Raw genomic sequence first — 19,980 nt, forward strand, 5'->3', positions numbered from 1 at the left:
TATCCCGAGTCGTTGAATTATAGCTTAATTTCTGAATATGTGTAAAGTTATTTCAAGCCAAAATTGGAACATGGGGAAGCTCGTGGCATTGGGAGCAGTGGCGAGTTGTTTGCAGTGGTGTAGGGGCAGCCAAGAGAAGTTTGCAGAAGTGACTAATGTGTGGAAGCTCACATCATTGGGAACAGTGTCGGATAGCTTGCAGTGGTATAGGGGTAGCTAAAGGAAGCAGCAGAGCAAGGAGGGAGGGAGTAAGCACGAGGGGCAGGCAGCCTCGGAGTGCGCTGAGAGAAGCCCCTGAAGAGTCACGCTGAAAAAAGTGGATGTAGTGGCAATAGAAAATCAATTCCAAAATGCATCTGTACAGGAGGGAAATCCAAAAGGAAAGTAATTGACTTTATCACTTGCAATGATCAACACTCCGTCCATCATCCCCTTTGGTTTTGCTTTGTTCGCCCTAAGTTGGCAGGGTATGCCCAGGCGTGGGTCTCTTGCTCACTTTGCCGCTGGATTCAAGCTAGCCTGGATGAGGATGGCTGATTAGCCAGAAACCTGTCCCAAGATGCTTGTTTCCGGTCCAGGGAAGACATGGCTTGGCAGTTCGGGCTGGACTTTTCCCATGACGCTCAGGGTCAGACTGATTTGTATATGGCCATGTCTGAACTGGGGTGTCGGAGTGAGCTAAAGAATGATGATGGATTAAACCCAGATCAGTCGACTGGGGGTGAGTGCTTGCAATGTTCAACACTCCGTCCATCATTCTCTTTGGTTTAACATTTACTTGGGACTTTCAAGGGTTGCTGACATTTACTGGGGACTTACAGGGGTTGATGAAATTGTGCCAATTGTGGAACATTTTTAGGCAAAGAACACAGGTACTGGGAGCCTGGTTAGCAGGGACCCAGTACACCTCAGTCAAAGTTGCATCACAAAACTAGGCAAAACGTGTAGGGTGTAGGGTGGAGGGGGGTTGTTTGTTTAAAATGCAAAACATTTTTCACAATGAAAAAGTAAAGGGAGAGACATAAATAGGTGCGATTAAATGTGTTTAATGTCAGCAAAGCATACTTGAGAAGAGATAAAAGGCATGAATCGTCAGACAAGGGAGTGCACAAATCAATCGAGTATGCTGACAACACCTCAGTTATGACCCACTGAGCCACATGCTCATTCACAACACTGCAGACCCCATGAAAGCTGAGATGGCAGCATCCCACCCAGATGCACATATGAAATGCTGCACTGTGGATTAGGCTGCATGACCAGAATCATATCCAGTTACCCTCCAAGACATGTCTGCAGAGGCAAAGCTGCAGACTACCCTTTGATTCAGATACCTCCACTGGGCGCACCATGGACATGTGACTTTTTTGTTTGCAAGGTTCTCTGGCAAGTCATGGATGCATTCAAGCCCATGTAGGCGTGCCATCTCACCTTTCCCCTGACTTTTGTCTCCTTAAAGGGGCTCTTCCTCTCCCCCTAATCCTTCATTGCATGGACCTCACCATCAAAAAGCTTGAGGCTCGTAGGACTGAAAGGAAGCGACAATCACTTTAGAAGTTGCTTCTTAGTTGCACACTACCTAGAAAGGATGCCAGCATTTACATATGTTTGGTATATGATACACAATTAGGCTTCACTATTAACATCAAAGGATTACCTGTTTCCTGGAGTGACACAGCCATCATAGATGCCATCTGAGGCTTGACTCAAAAATAAGGAGCCAGAAAATTCTGGGGTAGACAAAGTTCAGCTCAGCATCTTCACAGCTGCTCACACCACTCATGACCACATCCCAGTCTCCTACCAAGGCCACAGCGTCTATCACTGCTGCCATGATTAATTACACCCTGCCACAGCACAAACACTGGGCAACAGTGGGGACTCTTCATGGAAACATCCTTCAAACATGGAGTCCTGAGAAATCTTTACCTTTGGTAGCTAGTGTCACCCAAGTGGGGGCACTCAATTTACTCCTAATCTTGATTCCTTTAATTGTTTACAGACACTCATGGCCGGTCAGCCTACACCATAGCCGTACTGACAAGCTTGACCTAGGATTTTATTCAGTCAAGAAAGACAGATGTACAGGAGAGCAAGTGGGCGACATATAGACTACTTCTAGGATGTCCTATTTGATACTAGTACCAGATGGATGATTTCATAATTAATGTAGTTTGTTTTACATTTTAGCTGGCGATCTGCATGGTGATTCAGTGTTAGGAATTGTGCTGGTAGGTTCGATCTTGACATTCACGGCTCATGGTGCACTGATCTATTTATTCTATGTGAGTGACTTCATTCAGAGAACAAACAATTTGCAATAAACAAGGTCCAATTACATTACCCACACAAGTCTCTTCATGCTGGGTTCAGTGTGATGCAAAGTTCATACCTAACTTACCAATCTCAGACTGAACCTGCATTTCTCATAGAAAAATAATGTGGCGGTGACATCTTTTATAGTTGAATAGTTATAGGCAATAATCAATAACCACACCCTAAATAAAAGTCAAACACAGTGTGTATATGTATATTGTTTATCTAAATAATGTCAAATTATGCTCATCAAGTACCGATAGACAGTACAAATCATGAAACCTCACCAAGTAAATTATTAGTAAAGAAAATGACAACAATTTTCATTGATAGTGCTTTGAAGGAGTGGAAAGGCGAAGAGAGAAAAGGTTCAGAGACAAAATACATTTCCAAATAATTATGCAAATTCAGGTTTCTATCTATACTAACCCAGTAGGAACAGGAAATCCACTCCATGGCCACGAGAGCAGAAAGACCCCTCAAGAAGATTTGAAAGGGCAAAGACTAGTCAGGAATCAGGAACAGGAAAAAACAGGTAGGCCTCTACAGCAAACCGAAGACAGCGACGATCTCTCAAGAATCTGCCTGAACACCTTCCACACAACTCTTCCCTCCAGGCACCTCAATTTTCCCTAAAACCCAAATGTCCAACCCACATTTGTTTCAATTGAAAGAAAATTATACATTTGATTGGTCAGGGAAGGGAGTGTACTATCACGCCACACTCGACACTCAATGTTCTATTGTTTTGTTTTTCAAACATCATGATTACATTATCCCAGGAAATACAAGTATACGAATATCAGACTTCAGCTTCCCTCTCTCTGCTAATGTTTCCAGTTATGTTACTTCTTGTGCCACTCATGCACTTCCAGAGAAAACGTTCATGACTTGTAGATTGTTTTTCGTCTTCACTTTTAACTTTTGGCAGGCACACACAAACTCGAAGGTTGCTCTCCTTTGCCTTCCCGCCACATTATCTTTTGCTTTTTCAGTTAATAAATGATTTTCTTTCCTTAACCCATGCTTCTATGGAAAATAAAACAAGCATTATTAATTATTTTGCAAATACTTTTTCTTTACGCACCCTCCAAAAGCTGCATCTAACCATGAGTAACCCATGTTAGTGTTTTCCCAAGCAAACGTTAATAACGTGAACAAAAGCAACATTAATCCCTTTATTTTCATTAGTCAAGAATTTGCGGCCTTGTTCAATGCTTTAGTACGCACTTGCGCAGTATTATTTTCCCTCATGTTAGTCTTTAAAACTACACATTTTTCACTGCACACTGTTAGGACAATTAGAAAATGTCACTAGGGGTTTTCAATCCGAGCAGTTTTCATTTTATGAAAACCCAGCTCCAGCAATACCCCTTTGATGGCGTCTTTGAGCCATCACCAGATACCCACCAATACAATTTGTCACTTAAAAAGCTGCTGTTCTCTCTCGTTTTACCATTACTCCATCTAAATCTCTCATCATTTCATAATAATTTCTAGTTCTATCTCTTCTCTCTTTCTCTTTCTTGCTCTTCGTTTGTTATCAGATGTCTCTTTCTTGCATTTGCAACACTTATATATTAAGAAAATCATTAGTAAAACTGTAACCACTGCAATGATATGTGTTAATATTCTCCCTAATAAACTATTCCCAAATGTAGAAAACCAATTTCCGACAGAGGAAAAACTCTTGCCAAGTTTCTCCTAAGCACCATCAACCTTCAATTTAGATAAATCTTGAAGATTTGTAATATTCTTTATATATTCCTCAAGACTCTTACTATTATCAGGGATATAGGTGCAACATTGTTGTATTTTCAACATAATGCAGACTCCACCCTCTTTTTCCAAGATTACATCATGGGCAAGTTGATTTTGTAAAACCATGGACTTAATTGCAACCATTTCAGTATGAACCATTAAGAACCCACCAGCAATGTCTGTTGATAATCGATCAACCACTGTGGATAATTTTCTAATTTTGTGCGAATTCAGAATAACTCCAACTGAAGGTATCATTGCTCCAAAAACATTTACTATTATTTCTGAAAAACTCTCTCTCTTATTATGTATTAGTCCATTCTTCACTTCATTGATTCTATGATTCTTATCCATATGATATATCTTCGGGAATACTATTGCTAAATAACAACACCCATACCAATGTGCAGGCTTTTGGCAACCTATAATAGGCATTCTTACCACACACATAATAAATTCCCAGAAAAACAGGATCAGTTCTTCCTTTTAACCCCCATCCTCCCGTTATTAGAAAGGTATGATCACATTCACTAGAACCAATGAAATAATTATTGTAATCAGTCTTTTGTCTAAGTAAACAAAGTTTTTCCTTATGATACCAGTCTAGGGTCATGGCAGCGTAAGTCTCACCCTTCTTGTAATCTCCTTCCCTAAAAGCCCATGGCGGTACAAGAGACTTTTGCTCAGCAGCTTTTCTTTGAAACTCTTGTCTTCTATCCTCAAGCATGTTAATGAATTCTATTTCTTCAAATCATAATCTACAGGTTAGATTATTTCTAGGTGTATATACTGTATCTATTGTTTGTGTAGAATGCAAAAATTCTCCCATGTACTCCTCATCTCTAGCACAATTTATTTTATTCATATTCTTTCTAAAAGGTATCTCTGAAAATACTAAGTCTATGTTAGAATAATAATATTGAAGACTTCCCATCTCGTAGAACAAACTAGTTTAAACACTACAAGACACACCATATGCTAAAGGTAGGTGATGGTATGTCACCCCCTCTGAGACAGACAACGGTAATTGCATGTACAGATAACAGTCTCTCGCATCCATTACATCAACATACTCGTACAATAACTTGGTAAACATTTAACGAAAAACCATTAATTGATTTATCATGATGATAGGTACTGTCATCTTTCATCTTTTCTATTTTAGTATGTGAATCTTCTTCTAAAGTTTTAGTATCTACTTTTTCACTCATCACGCCATTAGTGATAGTGTTATTTTTGTAATTAGTTAGCATTAAAACAGGCCCAATAACAATTAGTATTAACTATAACACCATTAGTAGTAGAATACTAAATAAGCAAGCTTTAATAGATCTACGTTTAAAATTACGATTTTTATTTACAGTTACTGCTGTATTAGCCATTTCTAATAAAACTTGCATCAATTTAAAAAAAATAAGAAAAAAATCTAACTTGGATTAAAAAATATTTAAACATTTAATCTAATCTATTAAAAATGTCTATCCAAAAATATCTATCCAAAGTAGTGTATCCTCACACTTAATGGCTCTTCTTCTTTACCCCCTCTTTTTCATTTTTTTTCAATATCTTTTTCTTCCTTCTTTAAAATCTTTGAATGATTCAGAATAATTTTCTCAAAAATTGTTGCACCTTAATTTTCACAGTTCTTTTAAGGTGGTTCAAAATTGTCTCCTTCACTTTGTTCTGTACCAGTGTTTACTTTGATCTGATCTGTATTTTCAATCTCTTCCAACACCACAAATGTCCATTCTGGTGCTATGTATTTCTTATTTGGAACCCTCACCCTCTTTGTTTTATGAACTTGTTCTTTTTCAGACTCACTTTGCTCAGTCTGATCTGAAACTTCAATTATTGTCTCAGGTGATCTTTGTTTCAGAGTGTATTTCAGTCTTTTCACTCCTTCCGGCTACACGTCACCTTTGCTTTTTTTCTTTTAGCTTGCACAGCTTCCCTAACTTTGTTATCAAGTTCGCAGGTTCTTTTATCCAGTCCTTTTCTCTGTCGTACTTGCTCTTGATTCTCAATAATCACTTTATCTTTTTCTATTTCAACAGCAGTCTTTTGAGACCCAGTAGCTGGCCTCAACTCTATTCGACTTGTTTTTTGTTCACTTTCAGACTCTATCAGCTAGATTCATGAAAGGAAATTGCGCTCGCAATAGCTGCGAATTCGCAATTCCGCTCGCAATTTGAAGGGAAGGAATTCAAGAAACCCAAACGACCAAAATAGCGAATTCGCAATTTAAAAATAGCGAATTCGCTATTAAATTCGCAGAATCCTGGAGGATGGGCATTTGCGAATCGGAAATTGCGAGGACCCATGGATTCTGCGAATTTAATAGCGAATTCGCAAATATGCCATTCATGAAAATACGCTAAAAGCGAAAAACCTGAAAATCGCTATTGCAATTTAAGAAGAACTCAAATCAGGTGGTAACCAGTACTGAATTTCTTTTTTTCAAAAAACAGTTAGGTCACTTCCAACAGGTGCAGGGCTGATCAAACACATTTAAGGACATGCAGCAGGAGGCTGGTGATTCCCACAATGCCTGGACTTTACATGCTGGTGAGGCAGCGTAGGCTGCAGCGAGCTGCACGCAACAGACGGAGGATACAGGAGCGGATATTTCGCCAGCGGGTCACCCTTCGGGGCCAAACCAGGGAGCAAATCTATGCCAAGTACCGCCTGAGTGGAGCCATGATAATCAAGCTCATCCGGGACCTAGACCCCCTGATGCAGCACCCTACAAGGAGGACCAATGCCGTGCCCACACATGTGCAGGTTTTGTGCTGCCTGCACCTCCTGGCCTCCGGAAGCTTCCAGGGGATGGTCGCTGTTGCAGGGGGGATATCCCAGCCCACCATGTCCCGCTGCCTAAGGAGTTTCCTGGAGGCAATGCTGACCCGGCTACACCACTATATATCATTCCCCACCAGCCAACAGGACCTCAATGATACAAAGCTGCAATTTTACAATGTAGCCCAATTCCCACACGTCATTGGATGTATTGACTGTACGCACGTCCATATTTGCCCACCTGCTGAGACGGAGTACATGTACCGCAACCGGAAATGCTACCACTCCCTCAACATCCAGATGGTGTGCAATGCCAAAACAATAATCACAGACATTGTGGCACAGTACCCAGGGAGCACACATGACTCCTTCATCTTCAGGCACAGCGGCATCCACACACGACTGGCCAGGGGAGACTTTGGGGAAGGACACCTACTGGGTAAGTACACATGCCCCAAATGTGTACGTTGTGATCATGTAGCAGCGCAGAACATGCACTCACTCTCTGCTCCTTACATACATGTGACAGCGGCTATGCTCTCCGTGAGTACCTCCTCACCCCATACCTCAACCCTGCAACTCCACAACAACGGCGATTTAATGCATCACACATACGCACAAGGAACTGTATTGAGAGGATATTTGGCCTGTTGAAAAGCAGGTTCCGCATACTGCACAAGACAGGTGGGGCGATGAAATACGATCCTGAGGTCTGCTGCCGCATCGTGGCCGTGTGTGCCATCCTTCACAACATTGCTACCAAGCGCAGGATCCCTGTTGACATCTCTAGCAGTGAGTCAGAAGGGGACAATCGCCCACCTGCACATGTGCGTCACGCACGCGGGGAGAACCCAGCAGAAGGATACAGGCGCCGCAACCAAATCTGCATGAACTATTTCTAGGGCACCCATTCCCCACACCCATAACTCAACTCATGCATGACGACATTAATAATGACATGAGGCACTTTACGTTATTCAGAATTTTAGTTACTGTTACTGCACAATAAACATGGCATTCTGAAAAGTGTGAAAAGATTGACATATTGCGTCATATGTCCAGGTTAGTCTGTATGGCATGCTTGTTGCGTCAGCATGTGGCCTCATTGCAATGCACAACAGTTCAGTGGCGTCTCCGGGTAGTTGCCCCTGACCTCCTCTTAACATCCTCCTCCAGATTCTGCCGTGCGGCAGCAGAGGGCCTGCTGCTGCGGCGGGGTGCTACAACTGGTGGTATGGACTGACTGCTGTGGCTTGATGTTGCCTCACTGTTGTCGTCTGCCCCCCCGCCTGGCCATGGCCAGTGGCCTGCATGCCCTGCATGGCTGTTGCTATGTTCTGCAGGGCTGTTGCGACGTCCTGGCAGCACTGCACCATTTGGCCCTGCATGGCCAGGGAGCGGCGCGAGAGCTGGGAGGTGGCGTTCCCAAAAACGTGATTTGACCGCGTGTACGCCGACAGGCGGGTCAATAGTTGGCGGTGTCTGCGGCGATTGACATTCCGCTGCCTGGACATTGCCTGAGTGTTGGCCTCCACAGCTGCTGTCATTTGTGCCACATTACGTGCTGTCTTGTCCAGTTGGAGGTGGATGGCGGCTAGGTGTCGGGCCTGGGTCTGGTGCACACTCAGCATCCTGCGCTCAATAGAGAGCCCACCTGCTCGCACAATTCTGCCCCTGCCAGCGCGGGATGTGTTGGTGCGCGGCTCCCTGAGCAGAGCGCTCGTCTGGCTCCTCACTGCCGCAGGCCGGCGGGTTTGTTGGCGACCTGCTGCTGGTGTTGCAGGCCCCATTGGTGGCTGTGTGCTGCGTGGTGCTACAGCAGCGCCTGTTGTCACGGGGGTGGCACGGGCCACAGGGGCGGGTGGTGGGATGAACGCTGTTGTGGCAGGTTGCCCTGATGGTCCGGGCTGTGGGGTATGATGTGTATCCCCCTCCGTGTCCTCCGTGTTCTCCTCTATCACCAGGGCCTCGCTGTCTGAGCTGGGGACATCAGCGCCACCTGTGATGTGAAGTGGACGTTGATTAGTGAAATGTTCCGTACACAGTTAGGCTTGCTACATGCATGCAGTCTACCATTCCCTGTCTCGCTGCAGGATTGCCTCTCACTGGACATGTCAGGCTCTATGGTACAGGATGGTAATTGTGGGCAGACTACATGTCCCACAATGCAATAGCGCTATGGAGCTGTACTTTGGCTGCATGATTGGGGTTAGTCATGGGATGCACTGGAGTCATGGACGATGGGGACAGGGGGTTTGCAGTCGCATGGCACTTACCTGGTGTGTCTTGGGTGGGTCGGGAGGTGTCAAGCTGGGTCACACCCACGCAGGCCTGTGGATTGATGGTCTCCTCCACTTGGTCCTCCAGTGGGGTGTTCGGTGGGACAGTGGGCTCCCCTCCACCTGTCGCTAATTGCTCCCCCAGCCTCTCAGCAATCTTTTCTTTTGCCCGCCCTCTTAAGTCATACTAGCGCTTTTTCAGCTCGTCCACCGAGTGCTGGGTCACTGCCACGGCGTTCACTTTGGCGCAGATGCGCAGTCATATGCGCCGTTTGTCCGCCTCTGGTACCCTTCGGGAGTCACTGCCAAATAGGCGGTTGTGATCCTTCGACACACCTTCAATTAGGTGTTCAAGCTCCTGCTCCAAAAACTTTATTTTGCGCTTTCTCCCACTGGTGCATCCTGTGCCATGCTTGCCACTGTGCTGTCTCCTGCTGTAGTCCTGTGGGAATGCTGGAGGGGAGCTCTGCAACTGCTGCCTGTACTTCAGCCTCTCACTGCTGAATGAGGATGGGAGCTGCCTACTTCCTGGTTGTGATGTCATCACTGTGCTCAGGATGCGACTTCCCGTTTTTGCGATCTCGCAGTTAGCGAGATCGCTATTTGCGATATCGGTAATAGCGAATTCGCAATTTCAACAGGGGTATCGGCGAAATCTGAGATTTTTTACTGATTTCTGGCTTCTCGCAATCGGCGATTGCGACCGCTTGCGAATCGCATTTTTAAATCGGAAAACTTCATGAATGCCGTTCTGCGAATTCTAAATTGCGATTCGCATTTACTCGCAATTTGGAATTCGCAGAATTGGACATTGATGAATCTATGTGTATAACTTCGGACTCTATGACTTCATTTTCCCCACATAACAGTAGGAAACGAGAAGTTGTAATATTACGCTATGAATATTTAATTTAAACGCTAAAAATAATAGATTGTACCTGTATATAAATCGCATGATCAACGAGTACATGTAAATCGATATTGAATTAATTAATTTACAACTATCTTGAGTACAAGCATTAATGATGAAACGTTTGGAAACTTCAGCCCAATCCAAAATGGCGGAACTACAGTCCGCCGAATAAAGCTATATAGATGTAATCTATTATGGAAGTACTTCGATCTTTATACTTAGTAAAAATAATAATTTAAGAATTGGTAACACATAATTTAGGATTCTCTTATAACCGCTGATAGTAAATAAATGACTAAAATACCAGGCAAAGATGGCGCCCACAACTTAAGATAATAAAAAGCCATTACAAGATGGCGTCGGCGTAGCACGCGAGACATTACCGAGGCGGATTCAAGATATACGGTGAGTAAAATGGGCAACTTATTGATACATGATAATAGAATTACGACCTACCGATGTATGAAATACTAAGTCTGGTCACATTTACTTTACAGAATTACGGACCAAGACCGTCATTAACTGCAAGAATTACGATATGATTAAAATTACAGGTAACTAATGAGATCAGCAGTATAAACGAGATAGTAAGATATTTGAAGTCAATAATGATACACTCTATATTTAGAAGTATGTATTGTGACATAAATGAAATAATAGGTAACTAATGAGACCAGTGGTAAAACTAGAACAGTAGAACATAGGATGCCAAAATTGATATATTCATTACTTATTGTTACTCTAGAATAACGAATATCGATAATGGATACCTAATCACAACAGCTACAATACGAAAATCGTGCTACAAGACTGTACTCTCTAAGTACAAGGTGAGCCAAGTGAGAAAAATGGCATGATGTATAATATTTGATCAATAATTGGATAAAAGGACTATGGCTTATGATCGGGGATTTGTTGTTTGCTGTTACAGCTAAACGCTGATTTGAAATAGTGGATAGGACCTAACGTATATAATCTCAACTGGACCTTATATTGGTAGGTTGAATAAATCAAGATACATCAGATGTTACTTTAATTCTGGAATTTATAATTGGGTCCTGCCCACCTGGCAACTCTATGTTTATCTAATTTTTAATTTCTTATTTTTATTTTCAACTTTATCTCACTACGGTGATTTTAGTTTCATACTTGGCATTAGGGTCTATAAGTGACGTCTTTACTATACTCCACAGTAACTCGGTGGTCTTCTTAAAGACAAGAATAGTTTATTGTTGTACAACATATTAACTGTATTTAGGTTACAACTAAGAATATTATAATTATTTACAGCCCTGAAGAAGTCTTTATGTCAAAGACTGACTAAGACGAAACAAGTGTTGGCTGTTTTGTTGAAACTTACTTTGGAAGAAGAAAAGTTAAAGAATAAAGAAAAAAGAAAACTTGAAGAAGGACTATACAATTTGTGGACTGTAATTGATTATTTTGAGTGCTTGGTGGATCAACTTTCTAATAAATTTTTGTAGTACCATAAAACTCGCTTTCCAGTTACAACTGTAAAGGTTGATATGGAGGTGTTTGTATCCATTTTGATTCCAGTGCACGTAATAATGGGCATTGTTGCTCCTACAGATTGAATAACAGTTTTTCGAGGTGGAAGGAACTATTTCCATGACGTTCATGAAATTTAATCAGGTATAAATTAACAAGTGTTATTTTCAAGAAACTAGAAGTTCGAGTTTTAATGTATGACTGTGTATACATTTCATTGTACTTTACAAATTATAATTGTGATTTTGAACTGATGTCTGCCTGAGAGACACATTACTAAAGATTGTATTATGGTTTTGTTTGCCCAAGTATTCTGAATAGAAGTAAAACTGTTAAAAACTATCAAGAATAGATATGTGAATTTGTTAAATCTGTTTTTTTCCTCTGTAAATACGTGAAATGTAAATTATGTTTGTACATATTTGTAAATAGCGTTTTATGTATGTTTATTTTTTATATTCTTTATAGCCCTGAAGAAGTCCGGTAACGGACGAAACGCGTTGGCTATCTACATTTTAACTAAGAAAATTAAATAAAGAATTGAACAATAATTGAGGAAGCCTCCGTTTACTATTTCTTGGGAAAACTGACAATACTGAAATTGTGTACATTTATTAAGATCTTTACTCGTAAGATGCAAAATATGTACTAGATCACTGAAGGGTGTAGGTAATATTTTGTGAATTCATTTTACAAAAACCATTCTCCATCACCACAATTGTCATTTAAGTATATATCTACACGATTTCATTGTAGGCAATGACTTGATTCACTGAGTATAATTTTAGGTGTAGATGTGAAATTGGTACGTTTAGGGAGGACTCATGAATTTCAAACTCACAGGGTGACACACTTGTTCCTTCGCACATTTCGAATTCTACTGTTGTTGACACATTATTTATGACACATTTTTGTTTTAAACCCTATGGTGGTGGTATCTTCAAATTTAAGCGCAGTTGGCCACTCCCACTCAGGTTTGCTTCGGGCTAAATAAGGACAGCAGCTATACTTATAACCATCATCATGCGCTAATACACTGCACTGATTTCTTAGCTGTTGGATTCCTGACCCCCTTGTAGCATGAGCTTTAACATAGTTAGCCCTGCTTGTTCAAAGCCAATTTGGCATTTAATACTAAGTAGGTAACTAGAGACTACTTTATTGGGCATTATTGACAAGAAGAAAGAATACCACGACTTTCACAAGGGAACTTTGGACGAATCGAAGGTCTGTTAATAGTCGTCCATTGATATTCGAGCCCTTATGGGGGAAACCTTAAAACTAACTACATGCTATTCAAAACAGAACCTTCTTCAAATGCCTATCTTCACCTTGTAAATTAGTTTTATGTCTGATAAACTTACTGGGCCCGAATCACAAAGGCAATCTGAGACAAAGATCTAACATTACGGATTTTGGTATTCACAGAGGTAATTTACGAGTCATATCTTTACGTCTGCAGTCGGGCCCGAATCTCCGGCTTGGACTGTACTCTCCTCACCCAGGCCGTAATCTTTGGCACGGCCTGTTTTCTCCGGCTCGGGCCAGATGAAGTTTAATCAACGGGCCAGAATGCAATCTTTACAAAAAGGAACCTTAGGAATGTGTGATAAATGGTAAAGGAGTACATGAAAATCAGTTTGGGCAGGGAAAAGGGCTTGGCTGGACACTACATCATATCCCAGAAAAGTTTGCACCTTGGTATCATGGTACATGCAGTCCACAATTTGCGCATCCCTCAGTGTTGACTGTAGTGTTACACCAAAGGTGTAACACTAGTCAAGTCAAGTCAGGGGCATTTGTATTGCGCACATATCACTCCCAAGAGTCTGATGGAGCTTGCAGATGGCTCTGACAAAGAGATGATGAAGTGATGGCTTAGTTTTCAAAAAACCATGTCTTCAGCTTTTTACGAAGCAACTGTGGTCGGAGATGGTACGTAGGTATGAGGGCATTTTATTCCAAGATGCCGGAGCAAGAAAGGAGAAAGATCGACCCCCTTTCCTGGCAGTATGGATTCTAAGGGGAGTAAGCAGTGCCTCCTTACTGGATTGGAGCAGTCTGCGTGGCTGATACCAGCATAGCTTTTGCGACCAGTACTTGGGACCATTTCCATCCATTTGCCTATGGGCCAAGCACAACGTTTTAAAAAGAATTCATTTTTTCACTGGAAGCCAGTGGAGAGCCCTCAGACTGGGGGCAGAGGAAGATCTTTGCAGAAGGTCAAGGACTAGCCTCGCTTTGGTGTTCTGAGGACCTGAAGCCTATTTAAAAGGTTTTCATTAATTGAAAGCAATAGGGCATTACCATAGTCCGTTCTGTTTATAATTAATCCCTGTATTAATGGTTTTCGTGCTTCAATAGGGATCCATTTGAAAACCTTCCGCAGACTGCGCATTACGCCAAAGCAGGTACCGATAACATGATATATTTGGTTCTTCATGGACAATTGGTTATCCATGTAAAAACCAAGGTTGCGGACAGTTTCCTTGGGTGTTGGACAAGGGCCTAAGTTAGATGGCCACCAATCATGAGTCCAATGCTCGGTGGCCTTGCCAAAGAGCATGATCTCTGATTTGCTACCATTCAATTGAAGATGGTTCGCCCTCATCCACTTGTCAACATGGGTTATACAGTGTTTGAAATGCTGCTTGGTTTCATTGGGATCCCGACCTAAGGTGATCCGAATCTGAGTGTCATCAGTGTAGGATATGACACCTAAGCCATAGGATATGACCACCTTAGCCAGTGGGCTCATGTACAAATTAAAAAACGTTGTGCTCAAAATAGAGCCTTGCGGTACTCCCATCTCAACCGATCTTTCGCATGCGATGCTGTTATCAATCTGGAATGTAGTTACACGGTCCGACAGGTAGCTGTTGAAACATTTGAGGGCATTTCCTTTGACACCTATCTCCCAAATCCGCTGTTTTAAAATGCTATGGGAGATGGTGTCAAAGGCGGCGGACAATTCGAGCAGGACGAGGATGACTGACTGATGTTTGTCTAAAGCCAGTCTGATGTTATCAGTAACCTCGATCAGTGCTGTCTCAGTACTGTGCGCCGACCTGAACCCAGACTGTGAGGGGTCTAAAAGTCCATGGCTTTCAAGATGGTCAACAAGCTGTTGGTTAACAAGAGATTCCAGCGACTTCCCGAAATAGGGGAGTAGTGATATGGGATGGTAATTTAAGAGAAATTTGTGATTAGCCGTCGTTTTTTAAAAAATCGGTCTTACTCTGGCTGTTTTCCATATTATGGGAAAGTCCGCCTACGAAAGTGACTTAATAAATAAACCAGTTAATCTTTGCAATAATGCCGGGGCAATAATGGAGACGAATTTGGGAGTAATAGGGTCAGTGGGGGAGCCCGAATTTATCTTCTGCAAGATGGAGGTGACTGACTTGCAGTCACATTTTGAGAAATCATTCAGAATATAAGGTGGATCGGGTAATGGGCAGGATGGATCTTCAAGGTTGGTGCTATTGTGTTGAGATATAAGAGAATGGTGAATAGCTGTGATTTTTTCCTTAAAGAATGTAGATAGGGAATCAGTCCAGTCTTGAGAGGCAGGTATTAATGGCTGATTGCTGGGAGTAGTGAATTCCTTAAACATTTGATATAGTTCTTTAGAGGAATTTTCAGTCTTATTTATCTGATCTATAAGGAATGTTTGTTTTGCCAGTTTTATTTCATTCATGTAGTCATGATGCAGATTCTTGTATGTTTCACGATCGGCTAGATTTTTACATTTGCGCCATTTTCTCTCCGCGGTTCTACACAAAAGTTTTGTAATTCTTAATTGATCAGTGAACCATGGGGCAGTTCTAGTCTTGATCTTGACCTTACAGAGAGGGGCAATTGTATCTAATGCAGTCAGAATAGCATTATCAAGATGTTTTGCCGTGTGGTTTACGCTGGCTTCTGGGCCTAACTGGTCATGGCAAAAATGCTTTAAGAAAAGGTGCAAGGTGACTTTACGCCATGGCCTACGCAATATGAGTTCACTTTTCCGGTGAGTTTTTACCGCAGTTATAGGAATGGTGAATTTCAATAGGTAGTGGTCTGTCCATAATAGCAGAGTTGGGGGCCCCACCGTTATTCCGGGTGAGTTCATAAAGAGAAGATCTAGAGTGTGACCTGCGCAATGTGTGGGACCTACGACCAACTGGGCGAGACCAAGAGTGTTCATATTAGACACATTAGTGTGGTGTAACACTATAGTCAACACTGCTGAACTAATTTTTGTTTCTAGCTCAAAAGGATCAAAAGTTACTTAAAATGTAGTGATATGTGTTTAGGTGCATTGGAAGACCCTTTTCAAAGGTTAACTGATCATCTTTCATTTGCTTATTAATGTATATGGTGGTTAAACTGGTACTAATGAGGTGAGATGTTTGCCCAGACAATAGTACATGTGTAAAATGACAAAATAATGAAGTAATACAATAAACAAATGTGACATGTTATGTGGCATAATTTGCCTTATTGCTGTATAATGTTATGCTCCCCTGCTGCATAATTCCAGTGCTCCTGATTATAAGGTATGGCACCTTGTGACAGTACGGTGCTTGGGCTCAAAACTTCTTGCCGACTGAGTCCCATGTGTTTCTATGAAGATCAACATTTGGGGCCTCATTTACAAGGTCCCTGCGCCACAAGTCTATCACTTTTAGTGACGGTCTGGTGGCGCACACTGCAGGGCCATATCTACAAGGCCACGTAAAGCCACCCTGCATGGCTCTTCATGGCCTTGTAGGTATGGGCTGAGGTAATGCAGCGTAAGTTGCAGAGTTGCCTAACCCTGTGATAGGGAGGTGTGCCATTGGTGTTACGGTGAGTGTTTTCAGGTAACACCCATGCATTTGACAAATTCCCAGATTTACATGATTTCGTGAACCTGGAAATTCGTCAAAACCCTACTCATCCCCAGGGGTTGCGTCGGGGAGGCGTAACTAGGAGAAATAGCATTATTGCTCCTAATTTTTTCCTCTATGGGTGTTACATTTTATAGCACACATAGAAAGAGGAAATCGCCTCCAATGATTGTTTTTGTAAAGTAAGGTGTCCCTTCCTGCACAAAAACAATCACCCCAAATTGCAGACTCCCTTACGTCATGAAGCAAGGATGCTTGCATTGGTGCATGGCAGCCATTTGAGTGCTAGCGCAAGGGCAAAGGACAGGAATGTGCCATATCTGATAGATACAGTGCATTCCTGTCCTTTTCTCTTGACGTAGGGCAGCACAGCAGGAAGGCTTGCGACGCTGCCCTATGGCAAAAGATTGTAAATGAGGCCCTTTGTCTTTGGTTGAATCTGGCATCTGGTCAGCCCATGACCTACGTGGTTTTCGTGAACTTCGTGGGTGTAGGCACTGGGTGATCTCTGCTTCTAGAGCTAGTGTTACCTTGTAAAACTCGCTGTCACATGTTGCTTGTGCAGTTGTGGAAGGCAGCTTTTTGGGAACAGGGATATGGAAGTCTGATCCAGATAGGGATAGCTTCGATCAGCTTTCCATGACATTTGTGCAATGACATACAGAATTCTTATTATAGCCATCATCCATTATGTGTGTGTTTGTGTTTGTTTGTATTGTGGGTCCATTGTATTAGTTGATATTGCCGTTTTTGCAGATTAGGTGTAGTTGGTTTTATCAGGCAGGTTCCTTGGAGGCTAAGCTCCCTTGTTATTTGGTAGGTGCAACTGGTGGTGATGAAAGTATGTGGTGTCTAGTGTGACTGGATCATCGTTTGTGGCCTCTTGGGTAGGTGGTGTTTCCTGGGCAGGGATGGTAATGCTGATTTCTTGACTGATGTTCCCTTGTTGGGTATGGTGAGCTGCACCTACTCCCTTCATAATTCTTTGTCCTGGCCAGGGTGCTGTTGCCTTGTTTGTAGGGGCTTAAGCACGTAGCGCTGGGGACAGTATGATGATCGTGAAGCAGGTGACTGTTGTTATTGGGATGTAGGATTGTGCGATCTATTGGACAGATTACATGGAGACTGGTGGGACATTCACCTCAATGTGTGTAGATGGTGGTGCCAGGTTCAACCAACTAAACAATAATAAGGGGAACATCATGTTCAAAAGTTTTTGCTCTGAGCCCCCCTAAGCAAAATGTTTTGAAGGCGGGCCTCCCTTCAGGCACTATGTCAATTGCGCCAGGCAAAATGTAAACAACACTTTTTCTGAGAAGCAAGCGTATAGCCCTAAGTTGGTGCCGGGCTGCAGGCACTCTGTCAATCCTGGTAAGTGGGAAGATCAGTGCAATGTTTGTGATTTTGTGCTAACACCCAGTATTAACTCTTGTTTTGGCCATGTGGTGTGAACGTTGGGAAGATAGGGATTTGTTTGTTAAGTCTTAATTGCTGATCCTTGGTTAGCCATCAAGGTGATATTTTTGATTTTATCATGGACCACGGTCCTGACGTTTTATTTGTAACAGAAACCTGGCATGATCAAGCTGCCAATGCTGATGCTGCTCTGGTCATTAAGAGTCAGGCCAGAACCAGAGGAAGGGGCGGAGGTATTGCCATGATTTTTAAAGAAATTTAGGCTTGCACTCTAGAGCAATTCCAGACTACAAGAGCACTTGGTTTTCAATCAGCTTCTGTAAAAATGTTACTTTCACCCAAGTTCCTGTGTACCGGCCCCCTGGGCTGTAAAATAATTTTCCAGAAACTTTGGTGGAGGCAATTTCCCCGATGAGGTCAGCCAATTTTAACTTACTTGCAGGTTTGAATCTACATTTTGACTATGTTTATTTTGCTCATATATCTAGAGAAGTATAATTTGGATGCCATCTGAGATACTGTAGGAGTGCATCATAATCATCAGTTGTCAGCACTTGAAAATATTCTGCGTGTTTAATGTTTCTAAGGAAAATGTAGGATTGTATGTTTAAAATACTCCATGTGCAGAATTTTGTGTATACAACATGACTAATAAAGGTCTATGTAACACTTATATATTAATGTGACAGGAGAAGTTAACATAAATTGTGATACCTGGTGAGGTTAATAAAATAACAATGTGTATGTGTAAACTAATGTTTAAACATTTATATGTGTAATAAGAATCATTTCTATGCAGGTGCATTTAGAATGACATTGTAATTCGTTACAATCTATAAATGTATTAAGAAGCTGCATTAATTATGTGTTTTGAAATTTGCACATATTGTGTAAGCCTGTGCACTGCTAATGTTGATTAGAGTGGGCCTCGAGAAGCCAGTTCAGTGCAAGCTCACGTTTAAAGTCCAACATGTAATTCATATTTAACCCTCAAGTAGAATGCATTTGCTTGTATTTTTTGTATCCACTGCAGGCTTGAACAAAGCCTCATTAGTTAGCATAGAAGGGTTTTGCATTCATTAGATAGCAATGTATGAGAAGGTGAAGTTGGCAAGGAGAAGCACTGTAACGTGCAAAGAGGTGAGTTCTCATGGAGGAGGAGAAGAATGACCAAGGATGAAGTTGCAACTTATCGATGAGGGAAAGGTGGTGCAAGTATCCAGTTGTGCCGGAGCCTTGGAAACTCACCAGCAAGACTCACGTGGGATTATCTACCCTGAATGCAATGGATATTTAATGCTGAAATATAGTGAGGGACAAGGGAGACATTTTAGGACTTCACAAGAAGCATATCTATACATTTTCTTGTGTGGCTTTATGCTACTTGACTCATGGTTGGAGTGCCTTCTACTGAAGACTTTGACAGCTGACACCTTACTGATTTCATCTATTAAATGCTTCTTAGTTCATGGTTACGCCTTTAAGTTAGTGTAGGAAGAGATAGCTTGTTCATGCTGACTGGAGAACAATTTGATGCAGTTTAATACTACATTATTTTTCCTGATTATTTGCATCAGCATCATAGAGTTAGTTGTCTGCTTTGAATTATATAGAGGAAATCTCTTCAGGCGATTTGGACTAATTTTTTTCATCCTGTATTTCTATACGATAATGTTAAGGTTGGTCTATATCGATGTGTTTCTACGTTTATAATGAAACCCTACTAAACTCAGATTAAGTTGTTGAGTGGATCATTGTGTGACCACATTGGTTACACTGTATTGAGATTTTAACAAGTGATTGTTTTCTCCCTTTACCTCTGAGATTTTAACAAGTGATTGTTTTCTCCCTTTACCTCTTATGCTGCTATCAAGACAATCAGTCTGGAGATAAATGTTTGACTGGGCCCTAGCTCCAGCAATGTTTTAGAAGCTATTCAGTTATTCCAGTTAGTGAAAGCTCCAACTGACTCAGCTGAACATATTCTGGACCTTATTTTTCAAACTAAGCCTTTTTAAATGTTCAGACCCCTTTTTCATTAGCCTGGACGGATCACTACACAGTCCCTTCATGTTTGTGATAAATCATTTATATCTGAGTAGATGCTATCAAC

Source organism: Lissotriton helveticus, chromosome 1_1 (genome assembly GCF_964261635.1).
Source record: "Lissotriton helveticus chromosome 1_1, aLisHel1.1, whole genome shotgun sequence".
NCBI lineage: Eukaryota > Metazoa > Chordata > Amphibia > Caudata > Salamandridae > Lissotriton > Lissotriton helveticus.